This window comes from Cebidichthys violaceus, unplaced genomic scaffold, assembly GCF_023349555.1.
Source record: "Cebidichthys violaceus isolate CVI_PGR_0920_01 unplaced genomic scaffold, fCebVio1.0.p SCAF_116, whole genome shotgun sequence".
Classification (NCBI taxonomy): domain Eukaryota; kingdom Metazoa; phylum Chordata; class Actinopteri; order Perciformes; family Stichaeidae; genus Cebidichthys; species Cebidichthys violaceus.
In genome coordinates, this window is record NW_027176281.1 from 147,198 (window position 1) to 170,965 (window position 23,768).

Here is a 23,768-nt window from a genome sequence, read left to right on the forward strand (position 1 = left end):
CTGTGTGTGTTTGTGGCTTTTGCATTCTTTCCTGTGCGCTCACGCACAACATGTGTGTTTGACAGCGCAGCGACTTGTTCTGACGTTGAAGCCGGTGATTAAAAATTGAAAAGGTTTGAATGACGCAGTGGAGAGTTTGGCGGAGCCAGGTGGATCGATAGAGCTCCGGTGAAGGGCCACCAGCAGCTCGGGGATGTGTTTGTGTAAGGCAGACAGGAACCCTGTCGGGGGGGGGGGGGTTGTAAGTGACACCTTTAAATAGTCATTTAAAACCTATTTTAAACCTTTTTTCTTTTCTTTTTTTTTAAAGAAAATGCATTATTTCCCCGGCATCACAGCACCTTTGCTTTGAGTTTGCTTTGGACCTTGCCTTGCCACTATGTTAGAAAATGTCTGAATTAGTGTACGGCAACCCGACACATCGGGTTAATTGGGAAAAGAAGTAAATGAGTGAAATCAAAAGAAAAGGGGAAAGGACAGCATCTAGGAGACAGAGAGATGATGAGAAAGGGGAGGAGAACATCGCAGTTCTTAGTGCGCGGCTTACCCAGCAGCAAGGTGCTCTCTGTCTTCGATCTGTTTGGCCTCCGCCGAGCTAAAGAAGTGTCTACACCTCACTTTATCCCCTTATAGCCTCTCACACCACAACTTATGGGGGAGGGGAGGAGGAGGCTGAGGGTGGGCTAAATTGAGAGGATGGAGAGGGAGGGGAAGGGAAGGAGAGGAAAATTACAGCAAGGAGGGAAGAGGAAGGCCTGGGGATGGTTGGAGTTAACCGTAGTCTATTTATAAGAAGTGAACGTAGTTACCGGCTCGGTTGCGGACTATGGTTTTGAAGCCTCGACTTCGGCAATGTTGTGTGTCGCCATCTTGGTTTTCTGTTGCCAATTACCCAACTAAATTTCACGAGGTGAAAACACACTGGAAAAAGGATTAAAGTTCCGAGAGCAAAACATGGACAACTCCCATGTTGTAGCCCCGCCCCTAAAGCGTCCCCTGCTTTATGGTCTGTTTGACTCTAAATGGACCATAATGTACTAAATGAACATCACGCTGTATTGAAGAAGACTGTAAACTAGAGGTTGAGACCATAAACTCATGTTTACAATGTTTACTGAGGGAATAAATCAAGAGAGAAGTAGAGTCATTTTAGACTAGACTTCTATACAACCAGAGGAGTCGCCCCCTGATGGACACTAGAGAGAATGCAGGTTCACTTTTTAAACCCGGAGGTTGCTGGAATACATTGAAAGCCAAAGGACTTTTTTTCATTGGGAAGGTTAACTAGCATGCAATCTTTAATGACGAATAATTAACCCCAGTGAAAATATGATTGTCACTACTCTACTACGTACTATCCTACGCCTTCAAACTTCTCTTTAGTCTGGTGTAAAAATGACTTTCTTTGGCTCTGCCTGTTGCGCTTAATGATTTCAGATGTTCCACCTGCTCACTTACTGTGGTCTGCCTGGTCAGAGGCTACGTTTAAGCAAAGAGCAGTGCTGCGTTCGGACATCACAGGGAGTGGTGTCGCAGCAGCACAAGCGTCACGAAGCCTACGGCGAGGGAACACCGTGGAGGCCAGCACGGCTCATCCTGGTGGCTCCCTTTCAGAATAAAATACTTTTGCAGATATGTCCATTCGCGCTTGAGTCCACAGGGAAAGAAAGAATGTTTCTGCATATGTGTTCCTCATCACGATGATATCACCAAGCTTCTAATATTGTGCAGCTTTTTTCTTTTTCTGGTGGCAGTGTAAAGGTCTGTACATTTTCACAGCCGTGAAAGGGATCCTTTGCCTTTCAAAATGTTTGCGTTTGTTACGTCCGCACATACAACCCTGCACATTGCCAACTCGCCCCATCACTTCATTGATGGAAGCTAACAAGGCGAAAAAAGGCCATTTTTTTAGAATGATTTTCCCCAAGATGAACGTTTATGTGATCGACAAGAAAACGGAACTCTCTGAAATATTCATGGCGACGTTGTGTGCTTGTTTAAAACTTAACTTTTGCGACTTAAACTAAGTTAAGATTTAAGTCTTAACATCTCATCTCCAAAGATTTACATTCAGTCAGAGGTTTACTCGCTCCGAGTAATTACTTTTATTTATTGCCCCCATACAAATTGTTTTAATAGCAGTCATCAAATAACAACAAAGACCAAATTTACGTTTTATGCTGAAGAATCTTTATTGGAGTAAATCAATCTAGCGCCAACCAACTGCGCTGCTGTTTCCAGGTTATTTGAAATGCTCGCTTGTGCTTCAGCTCTTAAACTTTGTCTCTACCCGTGCGCCATCTTCTCGCGAATTCCCGATCTCGATTTGGTTTCATGCAGGACAGGAACAGCGGCGTCCTGGGTGAAAGTCCTCCGTTTGACCCGAACATCCCTCAAAAACCTCCTACCTACTCGTCACCTGGCGTCCTTCGAGGCAGCCCTCTATCTCTTCATACAGGAGTTTGTATGCGTGTCCGTCCACAGATGCACCAGATAACAGGAGGAATACGCTGCAGGTGCTGTGTAGTAGGTACAAGTAGCACAGTCAGAACATGGCTTGTTCTGTGAGTAAAAAAGTCACGACAGAGTTCATGCCTTTCTGTGTGTGTGTGTGTGTGTGTGTGTTGCATTGGCAACATGTGCAGCACTGGTTAAGTGTGACCGACCCTTTCCAATGCAACTCATTGATCCTTGAGGCCCCTGGTCTTTGTACACAGCAGCCCTCGCCGACCCTCCATTGAAATCCATTCATTGACGTTGCTCTATATACCTGCGCGGCAGCAGCAGCAGCAGCGTTCGCCACGCGTCCTGTCAATCTCCTCCGCCTGCTAAAAGCACACTATGCTAAACTTAGCTTCCCCGAGGCAATCTGTGATCCATCTGATCCGCTGGACAGCAGGCATGGTAATGTACTGGCACTGTAAGATAATATATTATAGGCCTGGATGCTCTATTATTAGATGGTAAGAATAGAATATCTGCTGTGCAGTGTTTTATGAAGGTCAAAGAATTGAATCAGAAGTAGCTCAAACGCCGACCTCGACTGTTTTGCATATTATCACATTATCACATGGGTTGCATTCTCATTTTAAAACCCACAACGTCTGCCTGGGTGTGGTTTAATACGCATTTATGGTTCCCGTTCTCGAGGGACGCTGACTTAAAAAAACGCACAAGACCACGCGGTGAAGATAAGACAAACATCCACCCTATTGTCCACTTTTCAGTCACATGCAGGGAGCAACGGAGGCAAAGTCCGAGGTGCAGGAATGTGTCGAAGTGTAGCTGCTAACGCGCTGACAGCTCACAGCGCGCGCGACTTCCTGACGACCAAGTTCAAATCCACGTCTTTATAAGGTAAAGAGCTTCTAGAGCGTTGCTGTGGAAGGAGGCGATCACAAAATGCAACAGCGTGCTCGACACATGAGCGGGTCTTTGAGCGGGCCGCCTCGTATCGCGCGGTCCGATCGGCCGCCCTTGCATCTCGCCGATGCCCCGCGAGAGAGAAACGAATGTGTTAACTCCGGGTCATTTTGACGAGTGTAAACACTCAATCTCCCCCATCAAATTCCATTAAAAACCCGTACGAACACAAACACGCACTCGGAAAGAGAAGCCCCCAAGCAGCAGCATTAAACAAGTGCTCTCGTTTTGGACATAAATAGTGCGATCTTACTCGTAAATCACGCGGAGATTGTGCATTCGGCCCAGGCAGGGGCTCCAGGTTCGCACACCCCTTCTGTAAACAGGTTCTCCCTCGGCCCCTCGCAACTTCAGCGGCAGACGTGTGAGACACTCTGGTTCTCTGTGTGTGTGTGTGTGTGTGTGTGTGTGTGAATGTGTGTGTGCAAGGTTACCGGGCTTGATCCATTTTTAAAAAGAGCCTTGCTGTAATCAAAAACAATAACCGCTCAAAGCGTAAACTCTTCCAAAGCCCCCCCCTCCTCCTCTCACTCTCCCCCACCCTCCCCTTGAAGTATGAAATAATATTCTGTGTGTGGGCCCCGGCCGAACGCTGAGAACGCAAACATTTCACAATAAAGTTGTTTAAATAAAGGCCTTGGCATAGATGGCCGGGAGATAGAGGACATGCTGCGTTAATTACAAGCGCCCGTTAAAATAAACCGCCGGCGTAAAATATGACTCTCCCTCTCCCGTTCTCGGGGATTTGAACCTATAAAATGTCAGCGAGGTGTGCACCTCAGATGTGCTGTTTGGAGACCAAACACAACAGCAGCCCTTCTGGTCGGAGATTGGAGAACGAGAGGGATAGACAAAGAAGGAGAAAGACAGGAAAAGGGCTGGGGGGGGGGGGGGCAGCGCGATCCACAAAAAAACACAACAGAGCTCTACAATCAACAAAGAAAGCAGTGTTTACTCTGCATTTAAAGACTTATGAATTCTTCTCGCCCCCGCCCTGCCGTTGCGTGGCATTAACTGAAAAGGGAAAACAGCCCAGCTAAGCACCCCGGGTTTATTATTCCTCAAACTCGTGTCTGAGAAGTAATATGCTTTAAAGGCAGGGTGAATGTGCTGGTGCTCTCCTGCTCTGTATCTGTTTCAGCCCTTTCCCTCACCAGAGCGGTATGTGTGTGTGTGTGTGTGTGTGTGTGTGTGTGTGTGTGTGTGTGTGTGTGTGTGTGTGTGTGTGTGTGTGTGTGTGTGTAAAGTGAGTAAAGTTACATCGCGGAGAGAGGCAGAGAGATGGATTATTTTTCCTGAAGCGTGGACTTAAGTTTCGGCTCTCTGCTGCTGGGTGGCCCACTCCTCTTTAGCCGTGTTAACATAAGAATAGAGGGGGTGGCCGGGGGGGGGGGTAGCCGGGTAGCTGGTTTAAATTATTCTGCGCCTCCGCTGCTGCATAGCAGGAGCTGTTGTTATCCACTTAGAACATCAGACGATTTGTTCCCTCTCTCTCTCCCCTCTCTCAGCCCTGTGGGCGTCTTTACTCGGGACCCTTTGTGACACCGTTATAACTCCTGTGTTATAACTCCTTATAACTCCTGTGTTATAACTCCTGTGTTATAACTCCTGTGTTATAACTCCTTATAACTCCTGTGTTATGACTCCTGTGTTATGACTCCTGTCCCGGCCAGGGTGCCCCTCCTTCCCCGCCACTTGTTTGATTTCTCTCCTCAGCTTTTTTAAATTTTGCTAAAATGACTTTTAAATCCAGGTTGCCCCCAGAGAACCTCCATCTCTGATTTGAAAATGAAAAAAGAAAGGTATTTCAGCTGAACGACTTTTACCTCCGGCTGACTTTTACCTCCCCCCGCCCCTGACCTGGTGAAAAGATTCTACCTCAAAAATCCAAATATGAAAATGTGAGCTCTCAGTGCCGAGCGCCGTGACGCTCGCAGGCCCAGATGAGGAATGCAGTTATGAGGAGATGTTTGTATACATTCAGCCCGCGCCTTGGAAAGCGGCGATGGTAGTCGAGCACGGCTTAAAGACATCTGGATGCGATGAAATGCCATTTGTCTAAACAATCAAGAGTCTTACCAAAGCCACCCAACGTGCCGCTGTGCTTTTTAGTACATACTTGTGCAACTGCGCTTCGAACAGAGAGCGTTATTGACAAATATTTCATTGCGACAGCCTCGTGGGATCTCAAAACGAGATCTTTTTTTTTTTTGCATCATTCCAGCTTTTTGCTGTAAACATAAAGCATTTGTGACGGCTGCGTACTTGAGGATGGATGAGATGCGGAGAAGGTTCATTTTGAAAGGAGAGACATTAAACCATGGTGGCTTTTGATTATAAATACGACTGAGGCAAATGAGTAAGATCGTAATCTAAATACCTAAAACAAAACAAAAAAAATCTGAAGAAAGATGTGAATAATAACTCCGAATTTGTGGTTGTGTCCACCAGCTATCGCTGCAACAAAGCATTCAAGAGAGTTTAAATGAACTTGACATGCAAAAGATACAATATCGAGTTGGATTTCTACGCCGGCGAAAAAGACACAGAAGCTGAACACTGAGATAGAGAACGAGGCATCGTCTGTCAAAAGAAATGCCACACCTGTAGATTTATTTTCTCCCTAATTCCATTTTAAACAAACGGTCTGGGCAGTCATGACAGCCAGTGCTCTGACTATGCCCACAATGTGTGTGTGTGTGTGTGTGTGTGTGTGTGTGTGTGTGTGTGTGTGGTGGAGGTGCAAGTGAAGGGGGCAGGCGGACATGACTGGGATAATAAGCGTCATGGAATCTAATCAGATTTCTAAGAGGAATTGATTGTTGCGAGGCAGCCGGTGCAGGAGTGGGGTTGACAATAAGCCGAAATATAAGTGTTAATTTTTATGCTAATCCTCTGGCATCTCCGTGTGATGCAATTTGGTCCAGCAGCCCCCTCGACTTTGCGCGCCGCAGATATGAAATTGTCCCGCGCACAGAGAAAATGTCAGCTTGCCAGACCCTGAAAGCTTGTAATTTATTAGGTATGTTTCTATTAGTATGTGTCACAGTTGTTAGGGAGCCACATGCGCAGGCAGGCAGCCACCCCGTTCTCTCCTCCCTCCCTCCCCCCATAATATCTCACTCTTTCTCTCCCTCATCCTCCTTTTTTTCTCCATGTTTTATTTTTTGTTTTTTTTCTCCCTGCATTTTTTTCTTTGCACACACACACACACACACACACACACACACACACACACACCGTGCTTGTTCTTAAGATGGTCTCGGCTCAGTGGCTGCTACACTGGGGCCTTAATGTATTATCATATATCGGGTGGTCCTTGCCCCCTGGACAAAAGGCTATTTAATACAATTTAATGACATTCCCAAGAATGAAGGAGGGGGGGGGGGAGTGAGGGAGTGAGGGATAGAGTAAGAGAATAAAAGAGAGAGGGAGGGAGGGAAGGGGGAAGAGGAGAATAAAAAAGAAAGGCAGAGGCCCAGATGAAAATAGCATCTGTGTTTTTCATGGCTCGCCCATACAAACATTTCAGTGTAAAATGACTTTCTTTCTCTCTGTCTCTCTCTCTCTGTCTCTCTCTCTCTCTTTCTCTCTGTCTCTCTGTGTCTCTGTGTCTCTCTCTCTCTCTCTCTCTCTATCTGTCTCTCTCTCTCTCTCTCTCTCTGTCTCTCTCTCTCTCTCTCTCTCTCTATCTGTCTCTCTCTCTCTCTCTCTCTCTCTCTCTCTCTCTCTCTCTCTCTCCCTCACTCACTCTCTCTCTCTCTCTGCTTTTCTCTCTAGGTAGATTATCATCTGTAAATCAAAGGTGTAACCTTTCAAATTATCATGATATCAAACTCCATTTTTTACACTATTTATAATCAGTATTCTTAGCCCTTCAATGTGTTTACTGTACACTATAACAGAACTCGGCAGTGGGCCTGACAATGACTCCAAAATAAAAGTGCACGTACGTACGCATTTGCAACAGTAAATGTGGTTTGAATAAAAATGTGATGTAACCAATTAAAAAAAAAAAAATGAAAAAGAAACCAATAATTTACATGTCTGCAAAGTTGAAACATTCTCATACTGAATGTATTTTAAAGTAATTGTTTCATGGGTATCAATGGAGAAGCCCCAGCAGCCACAAAACTGCAACAGTTTTTTTGCTTTTTTTAAGCATTGTTATACGACTTCAAATTGAGATAAACAGAAATGAACTGTAAAAAGTATTTTATTTTGTATTCTCTCTCCTAATGGGCACTTGTGATCCGGCCTCAATTTAACTCAGCCAGGAGGCCACCGAACGGGACAATCTTCTCCTAACTCTTACCAAGTATAATGTTGCCTAAACCTAACTGAGTAGTTTCCTGTGAAGATGGAAGTTTATTCTGAAAAGACAGTATGTATGTAACAGGCGCAAAAATGACACACTGTAAAAGGGACCATAAGTTATGAACATCACGCTGTATTGAAGAAGACTTGAAACTAGAGGTTGAGACCATAAACTCATGTTTACAATGTTTACTGAGGGAATAAATCAAGAGAGAAGTAGAGTCATTTTAGACTAGACTTCTATACAACCAGAGGAGTCGCCCCCTGCTGGACACTAGAGAGAATGCAGGTGTAAGGCACTTCCGCGTTGGCTTCACTTTTCAGACCCGGTTGTTGCCGCCTGATTTTAGAGCTAATAATTAGGAAACAGGGTTGATGGGACCTGCATGAGAAATAAAACACACTGCTGCTGCCATTACTACTAGTAACCAAAGGCACCACAAAATCAACCAGGACTGACATTTTAAGAATCCTGGCTTAAACTTAAATGAGAAAACATATGAAGACATATCGCAGCGACACATTATACAGCAAATTAAATTATTAATTTCTTCATTTCATTTTACTCGCATGTAAGCAACATTTCAATATTGTCGGTTGCTTGTAGTGGCGCTCTGTAACACAATATTTATTTTATTAGCTTGTCATATGATTTCATGTCAAATATGACTCTCCAAAGTAACCATAGCTGTCAAAAGTACAGCAGTTCTCTCCACCTAAAGTACCTCAAAATTGTACTTGTGTGTCATTGTACTGTGCTTTCCACCACCACCACCTGTTAGTGAGCACAGTACAATGAGTTTTGGCAGAGACGTCACCTGTGAGGAAAGAATCGGGGACAAACGATGTGTTTTCGCAAATTTTTCAGCAAATACAGTTTCTTCCCACAATTCTGCTCTATTCTAATTTTAGTCGTCCTCCTCTTTATGTTTGAAGACTCGCTAAAATCGCTCAAAACTCGTATGTTGAGCGTTACCAGAAAGCCAGTCAAAACTGTACTCAGCGGGCCCAGAAAAAAAAAAAAAAACACACTGAAAGGTTTGGATGCAATTCACATATAGGTCAATTAAATGCAACAACATCTGCTCTCTCCCTACCATTTGCATACAGCATTCATATGTTAATGATGTCCCTTGTTTTTTTTTTTTCTGCATGTGTGTGTGTGCGATGTGCATATGTGTGTTTGTTTCTCTCTGTGTGTATTTTTTTTTCCCCTGTACTTCCTCCCCTCCTCCCAGTCTCTTTGTATCGCCAAACAAAAAGAGATGCAGAACATTTGGATTCATACTTCCCTTTTTCGGGAAAAAAAAACACAAAACTACCAGATACTCCCGTCCTATTTTCACTTCCTCTCGCCTGACGATTAAAGGGGAGGTTAGACGAGTTGCCACAGTTGTTCCGTTGCCGTGCCCCTGATTTCGACAAGAAGCCCCTTTAACAGCAGAGAAGGCAAGGCCCTCTCTCTTCCCCAAGCAGCTTAATGCCTTATAAATCAATGATGGACACAGATGGACTAGCGATAATCTATTTAGAATGCCTCACAGCAAATATTGTTGTGCAGATGATTAGACTGCCAGTTATTTTAACTCAGACCCCCTAAACCCAATCTTCCGCTTCTCGTAATGCTCCTCAGATTTATGGGCGGTAATTTGGGATTTGATATTTTTGTTATTTGAAATAAATTTGGCAAGAAAGACGTGCTTCCAAATGGTGGAAATTAAAAGTGAAATCAGGTTGTGGCAGGGCGTCATTTGTCTACGTGTGTGTGTGTGTGTGTGTGTGTGTGTGCGATGGAGGGTGTGTGTGTGTGTGTGTGTGTGTGTGTGTGTGTCTTGGGTGGCATGGGCAGCTTGAGGAACAAAAGACATGAAGAGGTGCCGGTGTCTGTGCCAAGGCCATAATGATAAGGCATGTTTCTTTAAAGAAGGGGGGAGACAGACCTTCAGCCGAATTGTATCTCCAGGGCATTTGTGTGTGTGTGTGTGTGTGTGTGTGTGTGTGTGTGTGTGTGGTGCGTGTGCGTGTGTGTGTGCGCGCGCATGTGTGTGTGTGTGTGTGTGTACGCTCTAGACAGTCTAGTGACACGAGGGGGGGTTAATGGCAATCCAGGGTCTCTGCCCCTTTTCATGGTCGATGGGTCTCAATTTAGCGTGTGAGGGTGAGGAGGAGGAGGAGGAAGAGAAGAGAGAGGAGGAGTGCAAAAATGAAGTGGAGGTTGTCAGACGTTGGCAGCTGCTCGGAGGCCCTGATAAATATAAGCCCTTATTGATCGGCTGAAAATGAAAGATCCCCGAGTGGCGTGCAGTATTTAGCTTCTTGTCTGCCTCGTGTCAGCGGTGGCCTTGCCCTGGAGGGATAGATTTTCAGCTGTGCCTCCGGGCACCGCGGCGCGCCCGCTGGCTTTGATTTCATCTTTAACCTTTTTCGACTGCGCTCCCTTGACCTCTGCGGCGTCGCCCCCGCTGAATTTGTTAGATCTTCATCTTGGCATGGACACCCCCTCCCCGTCTCCCCTCCCTCCCTCCCCCACCTCATCTTCTTCCTCCTCGCCACCCATACTGTCTCCTCCGTCAGCCTGCGCCCCCCCCCCCCCCCTGTCCGTCCGTCTTCCTCCTTCAGGTCTATATTTCATCACCGCCTCCTCTTCTAATCTTTTCTCTTCGTTCCTCCCTCTAGGTGGCCATTCCAGTAAGCAGTAGTCAGTCAGGAGTGACGGCGAGGGGCCACTTGATCCTAACAGACGGGTTGCACTCCAGTATGCAGTTGGTGTGTTAAGGTAAGACAACGCGCGACTCACACCTCGACCCCGGTGGCAAAATGTCCTCAGCTTTGACGAAACCGCCACAATTCTTCCCCAAAAAGCCTTCACGCTATTTGCTTCTCACACTGCGACCATAAAAACAACGAGGCACATACACACCAGTAAATGCACACATACGCTCACACACTCCAACTGTTCGTCATTCGCTCACCATTTAGTCTTATCCCCAAAGGCACTCTGTCTTAAACCAAAACACACACACACACACACACACACACACACACACACAGACAGTCACACGGCTACAGTACACTGCTGCTATGTGCGCAGACAGAACTTGTAACAATCTGGATTGTGATAATCTATGATAATCATCCACCACATGCCACCTAAAAACGCACATGGGTGGCATTCAACACCCACACTGGCACATTGCTTCAGTGCATCTCGCCTCCCTCTGCCGCTCTCCCCAATGTCACTACCTCCAGCGTCAATGTCACCACTCTGCTCCTTATTCCTCTTTTATGTATGAGGAGACTCGCACGACAACACGCCGCGAAGGTGGGGGGGGGGGGGGGGGGGGGGGGGGGGGATTTTGAACAATTTATGTTTGGCATTAGTGTAATTGAATCCCACTCGTATATCAAAGTAAGAAAGTTGCGAGGTGGTTGGTGATATAAATACGAGGTAGGGATCCATGAAAACACGGATCCTTCCCTCCCCTTTTTCCCTTGTCTTCCGAACAATGTCTCCCATCTTTTTTTTTTTTTTTTTTTTTTTTTTATTCTTCCCCTCTCTCCCCTACTTTAGCTAGATGGATGATAAATTCCCAGCCAGAGAGCCAGCAACAGCTGTTGGCAGACAGGCCTGATATGAGAATAGCAGCATAGGATGAGCAGGCATTAAAAATTAATATGCTATTTAGCCTAGGTGTATTTTAGGTATTTGACATTTTCATGTCCGGGACAGACTAAATTTATTCATAGTACAGAACAAAAAAAAAAAATAAAAAAAAAAATAAGAAGAGGAATGGTGGGGGGGGTTGGGGGGGGGGGTGTCGATAGAATGCTAACTGAAGGCCATTCCGTCTTCATGCTCACCCTGTTTCACCTTGCCTCCCACCACACGGGTGTGAGAGGGGTGGGGGCGGCGGTGTTTCACTGCTCCTTATATGTAGACGCTTCACGGTAGAAGATGACGCCGCCGGTAGCTCTGGTTACGTTGCACACAAGTGGAAGCCGTTCCTCAGCAAAACTCCCGCACTTTCTTTATCCGCACACGGAAGGTCTAGCTCGACAGATAAGTGTGTGAAAGCAAAACAATAGCCAGGCTAACATTTAGATGTTCAAAGCAGTAGTCCTCATTCACTGCTCCAATCACTGTGATATCAGTACTTGTATGACTTCCACAGTATTCAAAACCGATTGTGTATTTAGTTCTTTTACTTATTCATGATGTTTTAATATCCATTTTTTTTTAAAGAAAACATTGGACACCGAGGTGGGGGAGGGGGCACAAAGTGTGCGTAGGGAGGGGGAAGCGCTGTATGGACGGGTCAAACAAACACAGGACTTTCACCCAGGAGATCGCTGTTTTTGTCCCGCGCGTAACCAAAAGTCAACGTCGACTTACCTTAAGTTCCGCACATACGTAGTGGAAAGTACTAAACATACGTCACATAATGTAACGTAGGCTGACCAACCTGACCGCCGCATGTGAGGAGCTGGCAATGTGTCGATTGTTCTGTGTTCCACTGATGTAGCGTCTCTCAAGCTTTCAGCCACATTTCATGGCCTTCCTCGGGTATGTGTGTCATTTAGTCATTGGACAGATGGTCGTACATGGGGACGGTGTCAACCCCTGTCCATCCTGGATCAGAAACACTGGAGGGAGATACAAACTGCCCATTATCACCTCACCAATACTTCATATTTGGTCACGTGTTAGTAAGTGGGTCCAGTAATGAGAATTTACAGTAAAACGCACATTTCCAAAATTTCCCTGACGAGCAAAACTCTTGCTGCCATTAGAGTAATCATTTTCTCTCTGAAGCAGAAGGTTGAAATAGCGTGATTTAACCACAACACCTCTTCGGAAGGAGGTCGGGTGAATGGTTTGCTCAACCAAGCGTGCGACTTTGACTTTGTTGCTTTGTTCTTTTTTTTTTTCTTCTTTTTTTCACCAACCGTCAACGTTGGTTTCTTTTAACCTTGCCCACATTCTTTTCCAGACTTTGAAACTATAAAACCCGTCACTGTAGCCGTTGCGAATCCGAAGGTATTTCAACGTAAAGTGGTTCATCGTGAATTATCAAGTCTTCTGGAATGCGTAAGAACAACGCTCGTTCCCAGACTTCATATCTCCATTCCAAGACGAGCACGCCGTGTGAACATTTATGTAAAAATGGGAGAAAAAACCCCCTAAAGATGTACAGAGCAGTTGAGTAGCATGTTGAAGAGGAAGAAAGAAATACTGTAGTAGAGTAGGGATATCCAGTATCCTCCTTTATCTAGATTAGAACACTTAAACGCCAGCTGTCATTACACACACAATACTCAGCAATGCAAACTTTACATTCTGTTCAATTATAAACATGATTAAATGCAATTCCGCTGCAAGATACACCATACACAGAGAAATGTCTCATTTTGGCGGTGAATTGATACGATGGGGGGGTTTTATGTTATTTATATATATTGCGGTCTTGAATCACTACGATCCAGGATCAGGAAGCTCCTCCGCCGCTACTGAGCACCGCAGTCAAACGCAAGACTCTCGGAGGTCCAGACAGCAAAAGTACAAGTCCCATGCTGAGCCATGCTAGGGCAGTCCTCTCTCTTCATCGCCCCCCCCCCCCCCTTAGTGATTAATGGCTAATGCTGCTCTAGTACATCTCTATATCCCTCCTCATCCCTCCCTCGCTAATCGTTGTGAAATCTTAGACATGGCCTGGATTTGGCCTCCTGGAGAAAGGGGGGGGGGGTTGGATTGAAGGGCAATTTCCCCCTCCCACAGCATCCATATCACTTTTGACTTTCTTCTTCCTTGATATGCGATTGCTTCCCCTTTATTCAAATACATTAACACATATTTTTACACGTTGCTCATTAAGGGTGAGAGACTCGTTCCTTCCTTCCATCAGTTTATGGCACTTCATTATCAAACAACCTTCCACAAATCACAATTCTGACAAACAAACTGAAAACATAACCTCCTCAGTGGATGTAATTATCAAGCTGGTCGGCAGGCTCAAGAGAGTTCAGAGCCCACTAAGAAAAGCCCAAATTAGCTTTGTAGAAGTATTCCTGGCACCTGTGCACCACTGTGCAGGAAGCCGTGCTTTGACCTTTTTTGTCAACCATTATTTAATCAAAGTGAATGTATTTGACAAAACATATCTTAGCTCAAGGTCCACTTACTAGCTTTTTTTTCAAGGTCCACTTACTAGCTTTTTTTTTTTTCATCAGAACTTTCAATCGCATTCCCCCCCGTCTCTGCCCAAGCATACTTTATGGCGTCATAAACCATCTCTGGCCATCACACTGACTCGTGGGCGATGACGTCAGCGGACGCTACGGGAAAAAAAAAAAAACCCTCCCATGAGCGGGCTTCAATTTGCTGGGGAAGACCCTGAGAGCGGGGTTGGACCCTTCACCGAAGCTAGTAAGTGGAACTTTAGTCAAGGTTACTTGGCAAAGTATTATTTTCAAGGACCAGAAATAATTTCACCCTCAACTGAACCCCAAAAGTGAAGTGAAAGCAGCGTCGGCTAATTAGATGAATGGGCAGACATGACTCAAGGCTGGGTTTAAACCCGTGTAATCACGACCACAGTGCTTGCACCTGCGCTAATTCACCAACCGGCATGTAACGCCGTCGCCGCGGTATCACTTCTCGCCGTCTTTATTTATACCTCTGGTTTTAGCGAGTACCCATCTTCCCTTCCGCCCTTTGTTTCTCCCCTTTTCACCTCTTTGTCTGCTAATTATTTGATTTCCTTTCTTCCACTTCCACCCTCCCCTCGCGAACCTCTTTCTCTCCATCTCCATTGCTTCCCCACTTGGCAGCAACTTCCCGTCGCGGCACTGCACAGCACTGTATATACACTGACGGTTATTACCTTGGGGAACGTTTAGCAGCTCTGTGTTTAACACCATATAACCTCCGCTACATCAGCGGCGGCAACGCAGGGAAAAACCTGGGAGGTGGAAACCAGAGACGGCTTGTGTTAGGTGAGTGTTTGACTGATCACCACGATAAAGACGACAAGTGAGAGAGAGAGAGAGAGAGAGAGAGAGAGAGGGAGAGAGAGAGGGAGAGGGAGTATGTGACAAGCCCACTTTATTTCAACCTATTGGATGATCAGTGATTCTTAAGGAGAGGGAACATTTCTTGCGATATCTCTCACTACAAAGTAAATAGAAATCAAAGCCCCTCACGCTCCGAGGCAGAAGCACTATATGAAAGAAACTGTCCTTAACAACCTCCTTCATTTCGCCTCTTTCTTTCCGTCTGTACTTCCCATTGATTTCACGTAACCGGTGTTAAGTGAAACTATTTGAGAGGCAACGGAGCCACTTGACTTTCTGTCTGGAAAAGGCAGGCAGTGATTGGCTGCCAGCGCGGTCAAATAATGCGAATCTATCTTTGGTAGTACTTTGTGTTTTTGTCATTCTTCATCATGTGATCAGACTTCTGTTTGATATCCGTTCGACAAAACTTAAAGTTCAATTGAGACGTCAAGATGTGCCTTTTGAGTTTGCAGCGAATTACCGTCGCTCCCTGTCATTCACGTGCCCCCGGCCCTCCCCTGACTAACATGTTGTACACATGAACCGGCCCCCCCCCCCCCAGACCCCTTTCACATCCCCCACCCTGCACCCGACTCCTCCCCCCCCCTTCTCCCCGATTGGGATCTGTCGGCGTTGTCGTCCGTCTCGGAGGAGTCTGAGATCGGTGTGTCGAGCAACCTGACAGACAACAGGACTACCAAAGGAGCCGAAGCCGAGACGTGTCCGTGTCCATCAATGTGCTTGTCCGCAAGCACGGGGGACATAGACGCTGTCAGGTGATTATAAAAAGAAAGGGAAAAAAAGAGAGCGTTCAGGGGCGCTGAGACACACACACCACACACACACACACACACACACACACACACACACGTTCAGGGGTTTCTCTTGCTCCGTCCCATCATCCTCCCAGGATATCAGGTTGTAATTGATATATGGGCTCAGCTGTCTCTCCTACCTCACTGCTTGTGTGTGTGTGTGTGTGTGTGTGTGTGTGTGTTAAGGTTGACTTCGCTTACAGTTTCTTCCTACCGACCTGTCTATACGTGGACCCCCCCCCCCCCCCCCCCTCCGTGCGGGACGGACAGAGATGGATGAGTGCAGCAACGGAAATAAAAAAAAAGAAGTTGCGTCATTCCACAATTCCACAAAAGACCTAATGTGTTATCAAAGTAACTTCCAGCATATTAGCGCCAACCCCCTCATATCCTCTGTGTCCCCCCCCCCCCCCCCCCCCCCCAGCGCCCGCCGCCTCCCTCTCCCCTTTTGTGGCACCGCTCGCTCGCCTCGGCAAGCTTCCTGAATTAAACTGCCGGCTTCCTGTTCTTTTATATGCACGGCCACATCTGGGGCGCCCGCTCGCAAGGCCCCGCCGCTTAATAACAATCACCTTCCCTTTCACTCGGCCCTGATTGTTTCTAATTCGCCCTGACAGATAGTAGCTGACAAGCCGCCCGCGCCTCCCTCCCTCCGTGACCCAAGCTCACTCAGCACACTTATAAGGCCTGTCATTTTTAATATTTGATTTTCACTTCGTAAAAAGTTATGTGTTTTAGAGCTGCCACAGCCACCATCGCCGCACCTCCTCCTCCTCCTCCTCCCAATCGTATGATGAAATCAGTATTTAACTGAAACCACCAGTCGACGAATGGCTGTCCCTCCCTTCTCGGCCCTTTCGCTTCATCCTTTTCTTTTTTTTTTTTTTGAAAGCCTCCCGCTCTCCATCTCGTCCTCCTCCTCTTTCATTAATTGTCTTTCTCTCCCTCTGCCTTCATCATTTCCACCTTCTCCTCTTCTTTCTGTCTCTTTCGCTCAGTCTCTTCCCCTCTCTTACTTTATGAGGACAAAAAGCAAGCGGGAGGATGTAGCGGTGCGATCGGACGGCCTCGTGCGAGCTGGTCCGTGACCCACAGTGAGCCGCATCCACCCAGGCGTACGCAGCGCAGAGCTGCACGGCTAAGAACGGAGCCGGCCGTATTGACAAATCACCGGCGTCCACATCCGTCCGTCAGACGTGCGGCTTACTCGCTTCCAGCGTTATTTGCTTTCCATTGATTCCCATTAAAAGGCATATGGAGCCGTGTAAAATGCATATCAGGTAGGCTGATCATTAAATGAAAGGATGGATTCATCGACAGCTTGACGGATGACATTTTGCCGAGCGATCCATACAGCCCTTCAATAAAAACACAATTTGGAGCTTAAGACAAAGAAGAGAGGGGGGAAAAAAAAGGAAAAGAAAAGCAAAGAAGGCATTTAAGATGGAGAAGGGGAGCAATACAGTGATTAGAAGATGGATTTACAGCAGTACACAAAAACCGCTTTCACAACCACTGTGCATTAACACATCGACACACTCTTACACACACCCAACCCATTTTTGACTGATGTTAACATGATGTACTGGTAGCTTCACTAAAAGACTCACCAAAGTCATTTAAGCTGCACATTGGCACCACGTTTTGACATTTTTGCCGTTATCTGACAGTTGATATTGCAAATGAAAGGACGCACGGGTTTCAGCCTTTATGCAGCTATATGCAGAACGTGACGGCGCAGGGGTCAATGTGGTGGAAAGGCCTGAGAGTTTGCTTCCCATCACAGACCTGTAATTAATTATGTAACCACAATTATGTCCCTAACTCTAAGTGTTTCTGCTGCCTAGCCCGACATACTTTAATCGAAAGTGCCACCAGCAGCGAAGCTCAAACTAGCGCTTAATGCAATATCTTTCAACGTATCCTCATACATTGGTTTGAATGATATCCTGAGAAAAGTTACTCCTCATTTTTCATGCGTTTTCCCACAAAAGTCCAGCAACGCGTCTTCATTTCCACTCGTTACACGCATACGGTCTTTTCAAAATAAACTTCCGTCTTCACAGGAAGTTAGTAATAGATTGTGATTGTGAACTTAGTTAGGGTTAGGCAACCCCTCAGTTAGGTTTGGGTTAAAATTACCGCGGAACTGCCATAACGACGTTACAGAAGTTATTCGACAAAAACATCAGTGTTGACTTCAGCTGTCTCCTGGCTGAAATGTCGCTTCCGTTTGTCGGATGGACAGCAGCAGCTGTTGGATGGAGACTGACAGAGACCCAGAACCAGGACTTCTGTCAGACTCAGTAAAATGAGAGGTTTTCTTAAGGGACTCTGGTGCTCGGAAACACTACCGCTTTTGTCCACAGGGACCGCCAAAATCAACAGCAAATGAGAAAAAAGTTCCTCATAGTAGCTTTAATCATACCGTAATATCTATGTATGACGTGTGTGTGTGTGTGTGTGTGTGTGTGTGTGTGTGTGTGTGTGTAATTAGAGAAAAAAGCCTCATCATTGAACATAGCTTGATCGGTTTTTCAGAGTCGACGTATTTGTCTGGCGATAGAGTTGGGTGGGCGGTTCGCCAGTGCCGTCCGAAACGGTTACAAATGGCCGATAACAAATATGATATCTGTCACTACTATGGTTAAAGACTGCATGACACGTACTTGGTAAGGGGAAGATGGTGGTTTGGGTGTAGCTTCTTTTGGTTTAGGAGGTTGGCCTTTCTCCCTTCATCTCCTGTCAGGTCTGTACTGACTGCTGTATGATGGGGGGGGGGGGGGAGGGGCTCAAGGTAACCAAAGAACAATCTGACTTTAGTCGTATTTAGGCACTAAAAAAAACAGCTTATGCTACCATTTGTCTTGTGGGGAAAGGTCTCCTGGGTCCAAAAGACATTTTTTATTCACTGTTTAGTAATACATCATCATCAGACCACTAAATCTTCCACCAACTCTGTAAACACTTTTCTTTCCATCATCGCAGTCAGCCTTGTGCACCCAAACATTGTCTAACAAACATACCCCACCCCCCCCCACCAACCCCCCCCCCCCCGCCCCGCCCGCCAAGACGTACTTCCATTTCGGGACACCGAGGTGCCCGAGGCGCGCCCACTGCCAATCTCCCTCTTTACCCGACGACAAAAACACAACTAATTGGAGTACCACTGCATGTTTTCACTAAAGGCACAATTTAATTACATCTGAGCTGGGAATGAGTATTTTGGGAATGTCTGTACGTTCATTCAAACAAATGGAGCGAATGAAAAGCAATATTTGTTTTGCTTTGATTAGCAAACGGGCAGGGTAATTTGTTAAGGAGAGAATGAGCGAGGGCAGAAAATGTCTGTTTAACCCCCAGCTTTCCAGTGGTGGACTACTTTCTCTCTACACACACACACACACACACACACACACACACACACACACACACACACACACACACACTCACACACACACACACACTTCTTCCCCTCCCTAAACGTCTGTGCCCCTTCCGTCCTAAACATGAATGAACTTTCGCTCCTGGCTTTGTGACTCTGACCTCCCTCTTCTGCTTTTGTCTTCTTCTTCTTTTTCGTCTGTCTTTCTTCCTCCCTGATCCGGAGCGTCTGTCCTGTGGTCCTCCTGTTCATAAATCCTTTATTAATAACTCAGTGAATAATGTAAAGAGTATTGTTTTCTCCAAGGTTGTATTAATAAACATGAATGAATTTATTTGTCTTCACCAAAGCATGATTAATGCACATTAATGCCTGGATATTGCTCACTCTGCCCTGCATCACCAAGCACATATCACCCCCCAACCCTGTCTCTCCCACCCAAAAAAAAGGAAGAAAAAAAAAGACCTATCAACATTAAATATTTATGGCATAATATTAATGGTTTTGTAAAGAAAATAACAAGTTATTAATCCTCTGATTAACAACTGATTAACCTTTTTTATTAAACACGTGATCCGTGCATCATCGACTCAGGATATGTCGACTGACTGCGCGGCAGAATAATTATTTTTGTGTCTTTTCTAATTGCAAAAATCGCATGGCTGAACTATATGTGTGTGTATGTGTTTATTTTTTATCCCCCCCCCCCCCCCTTTCCTCTTTTGCCTCGACACATGCACAGATACACCGCTCGCACTTGTTCAAACAACACGAGATGTATGTAGCCCGAGATTACGGCGAGGGATAAAGGAGAGGAAGAAAATAAAACACACAAACATAACCGGCGCATTCTTTCCACATTGAGGGGAGAACAAGAGCGACGCCTAAATTTAGCGGCAGATCTTTTTTTAAAACAATGGGGTTTAATTCACATATCCGTTTATTCTGCAGTCGCTGGCGTGGGGTGGGAAAGTGGAGAGCAAACATGGCTGAAGGACAAAACATTTTTCCTCCTCTTTATTTTTTTGTCACTGCTCATCTCGAAGCTATTGTCTGTGTATTTTTAGTTGTCGTCAACTGAAAGACAGTCACGTTGGGTTTTTTTGACACAACGGCACCGACTTCAGATCGGAGAAGAATGAATCAGACACAATTGGAATCTCTAGATCAAATCCACCAGTCTTCTTTTACTTCTTATTTTTTATATTTATTTTTTTACAGTCATTAAAAGTGCTCGTTCTGCAGAGTGTCATACGTTGTGTTGTTAGATCATTTAACTCGTGTCTTAATGTGGAAGGCGACAACGTATTTCGATTGTTGAGATTGGCTGAAGAGGAGACATCTGAACTATTTGCTGGTTAGTGTAATCTCTAAGAAGACGTCATATTTGATGTGCTACGCATATGTTCCGCATGTAAAAAGGTAATCTGCAAAGTAACTATAGCCATCAGGTAACCGTAGTGGAGTAACGTACAGAGGAGACCCTTTCATTGGATCGGTTCGTCGAGCGTTAGCTTAACTAAGCTAGCCGTGACATTAGCTCATGTGTCGCTAACGCATCCTTCTAAATGTGACTGTCGGGACACTCTGGGAACAGCTGTTGTCCATTTAACTCTATTTGCTCTTGTTGGCTTCATGCGTACTTTATACTGCATTAAGTGTGTTTCCTTATGGGACCTTAATGTTAATCTTTCACGAGCGATACTTTGCCACTTCCTGCCGTGAAGCACAATAGAACTCATTTGACAGCTGCGAACACGGAGTGCTGCTCGGGTGTGAAAGAGCTGACCTCTGGTGCTCTCCGGCGTAGGGATCCTCCAGCACTGAGGAGGGTGGTGTTTTAACAAGCCTTTAATAACTCGTGGGCATGTTTTTACTGCTGCCGTGACTAAATAGCCATGAGTTATTCAACACTACCACCCTTCTTCAACAGCTCTTAATTTGAGTCATCCCGTCTCTATCCTAACTCATTTCTGGGATACCTTTGGTCGAGCTGCTGTTGATGGAATCTCTGGATTTATAATTGCTATCATTGGTTTTGTCTTCTCCGACGGCACTCGGCTGTCCTACCTTGTATTGGGAGTGTGTTTAGGGTTAGGGCGAAAAGCAGCCTGCATATTACATCACCTTTTTTTGCTTGTCATCTGAAGTAGATGTTTGCCCTGATTTGGCAGAACAGCAGAGGGTGTCTTAACTTCATCATTACATTCATATCAGCCTCACGCTTCAGAAACACACTAAGCCACGAGGAAAACAATTGGTTTGGTTTAGGCAACAAAACTACTTGGTTATGGTTAGAAAAAAAATCATGGCTTGTGTTAAAATAGCAACGTAACAACGTAACTAGCACAAATAGACAACAACCGCCCTTAACGAACTTTGTAACAACGTTACGTAATAAGCGTAAAATCATCATTTCCTTTGGGATTTACATGGGACCCAATCGGCGGTCTCCTGGGTGAAAGTCCTGTGTCTCTTTCTCCGATGGACCGCCCCTCCCAGCCGCCCTCATTATATATCACCATATCCAAAATCGAAGAAAATACCTAGTTTCACAACATGATATCGCACAGCCCTAAACAGAGTAACTTTCATAACTTGCATACGTTCATGCCAGAAACGTACGACGACCCACCATGTTGATTCATCCGTCTTTTCCAAGCTGTCCTAACACATACAGAGAGTCGATCTGAACGCCACGCCGTGCATAAATGAGACGTTCCCGTTTGGATTGTCTTTGTGTAAAGTGGAAAGTGAGAAGTGTCAACACGGCTACATTTCCTGCAACCCGACCTTATAAAACCAAGCTCCTCACACCGGCTCGCCTCAGCCGCTTGTGTTGCTCCGTCTCCTGTTTCTTCCCAGCCTTGCTTGTCATCTTTCTGAGTTACACTGGGCTTTTCTCTGGGCCCAGTTTGCCAGTTTTCAGCTCTATTAAAGGCCTGAGCGATGTAAAACGACAGCGCTATAGATGTCTTTTTGGTGAGCTGCATGAAGGGATAAGTGTGTTGGTGAACACTTGTTTTTTAGTTTAGTTTTTTTCTTGCCTATGATGGATCGCGGCTCATTCCTTACGGGGGGGGGGTTGCTTTGTTACTCTCCCCCTTTCTCTCTTTCTCCCTCTTTCTTTCGCTCTCTCCCCCGCTGTTCTAAACACCAACAGCAGGCTTCACCTTGTCTACTTTCTCTTAACCATTGGACCTTTCACACAGGTCACTTTCCCACATGTCTCTCTCTCTCTCTCTCTCTCTCTCTCTCTCTCTCTCTCTCTCTCTTTCCGATCCGTTGTCTCAGCGTTCAGATTCCTCAGTTATCTCCCTTAAAGAACAAACTTTCTTTACATCTCTTGTTCTTTTCTCTTTTAACTCCTGCCATCCTGGGAATCCACAAAAACCACTCGCACATCCAAACCAGTTTTAAAAAAACCCAACCAGGCTTTGAACTTGCTTTTAGTGCAGTTTGTCCTAATTACAGATCATTTTATTCCTGTCAAATAATCTACTCTCGCTGTATTGTTGCCCTGGATGCTGATCCTACTGAGGTTCAGCCTTATTTTACTCCCCTGGAAGTCCCCATAAGACCTGGATTCATCACACGTACTCCCCACGGCCCTCCCTCCTGCTTCCCTTTCTTTTCTTTTTCTTCTTCTTCTTCTCTGTGTAACAGATCTGTCTGTTCTTGCGTTTTTTTTTCCCCCTCAAATTTCCTCCTTTTTTTTTTTTTTTTTTGTCTTTTTGAAGATATCATTTTTTATGCCATCATCAAAATGAATTAGCCTGATCCCAAAATACGCACAAGGACATATGGTTTGGCCCAGTTTCTGAGTTCAGTTTTTGGTCATTCTGTAAAAAGGATGTGTGTGTGTGTGTGTGTGTGTGTGTGTGTGTGTGTGTTCCTTCATTTACAAGTTGGATTTGCAGGGCCTCTTGGGAGTTGGAAGGTATTTATAGTGCTGCTCACACAGAGGTGGACTTCACAGTAATTAAGGAAGCAGTAAAGGTGGTTAATTCTACTTTTCTGATCACTGTTTTAATCTTCTGTCCCGCTATTCTTGAGAGAGGCACACGTGCGAGAGAGGCACAGAGCGGCAGGTACATGAGCCTTAAGCCTCTTACGACTCCCTGTCTCCATGCAGCGCAGACACAACACTGTGTCAGGGAGAGGTTTAGGCATGGTGCGGGCCTTCCTTAATTACTGGGGGATTGCCGAGCAGATACGACTGTGCTTTCGCTGCTGGGTCAGTGGCGGCCTATGAGATTAGCTGTGCGCACTAGAATCAGTCATAAAAAAAAGAAATAAAAAAGCATGTTCCGACAGAAGCGCAAAGCAACAGGGTAGAGTTAACCGAATGCGCCGCGCTGCTGATTGATTGCCGCTCACTTCCCGTTCATTCAGCGTCATGAGGAAAAAAAAATAAAAAATGTCTCTCAGTATTTCTGTCATGAAAAGTGTGAATATGTATAAAGGCCTGTGCTCCCCAGTTGCCTCCAATATCTACAAAAAAATAAATAAGAAAAAAGCGTTCTGTCTTCACTCTGTAACACTTTTATTGGCTGCAGTAAAGAAGCTCACTGTGTGAGAAGCAGCCTCTTATTTTTTTCAAAGAGTCCTTTGGATGTGACACACATGGGACTTGAACTATCTTGTCTTTGTCATTTAATAGAATAGTAGATACATGAAGCAGGATTGTGTGTGTGTGTGTGTGTGTGTGTGTGTGTGTGATACAGAGAAAGAGTGCTGTCACTAGTAACCTGTCTGTAATGCCAACCACCGAT

The 23,768-nt window shown here is 45.5% G+C and overlaps 1 protein-coding gene across 2 annotated transcripts in view; it reads left to right on the top strand.

The window, feature by feature from the left end:
- znf536 (zinc finger protein 536) overlaps nucleotides 1-23,768 on the top strand; it is a 63,849-nt gene that overhangs the window by 25,149 nt on the left and 14,932 nt on the right. For both annotated transcript variants that reach the window (XM_068705389.1, XM_068705390.1), the window contains exon 2: nucleotides 10,417-10,516. The gene's annotated coding sequence lies outside the window, so the exon portion shown is untranslated. The remainder of the gene's footprint in view (nucleotides 1-10,416; nucleotides 10,517-23,768) is intronic.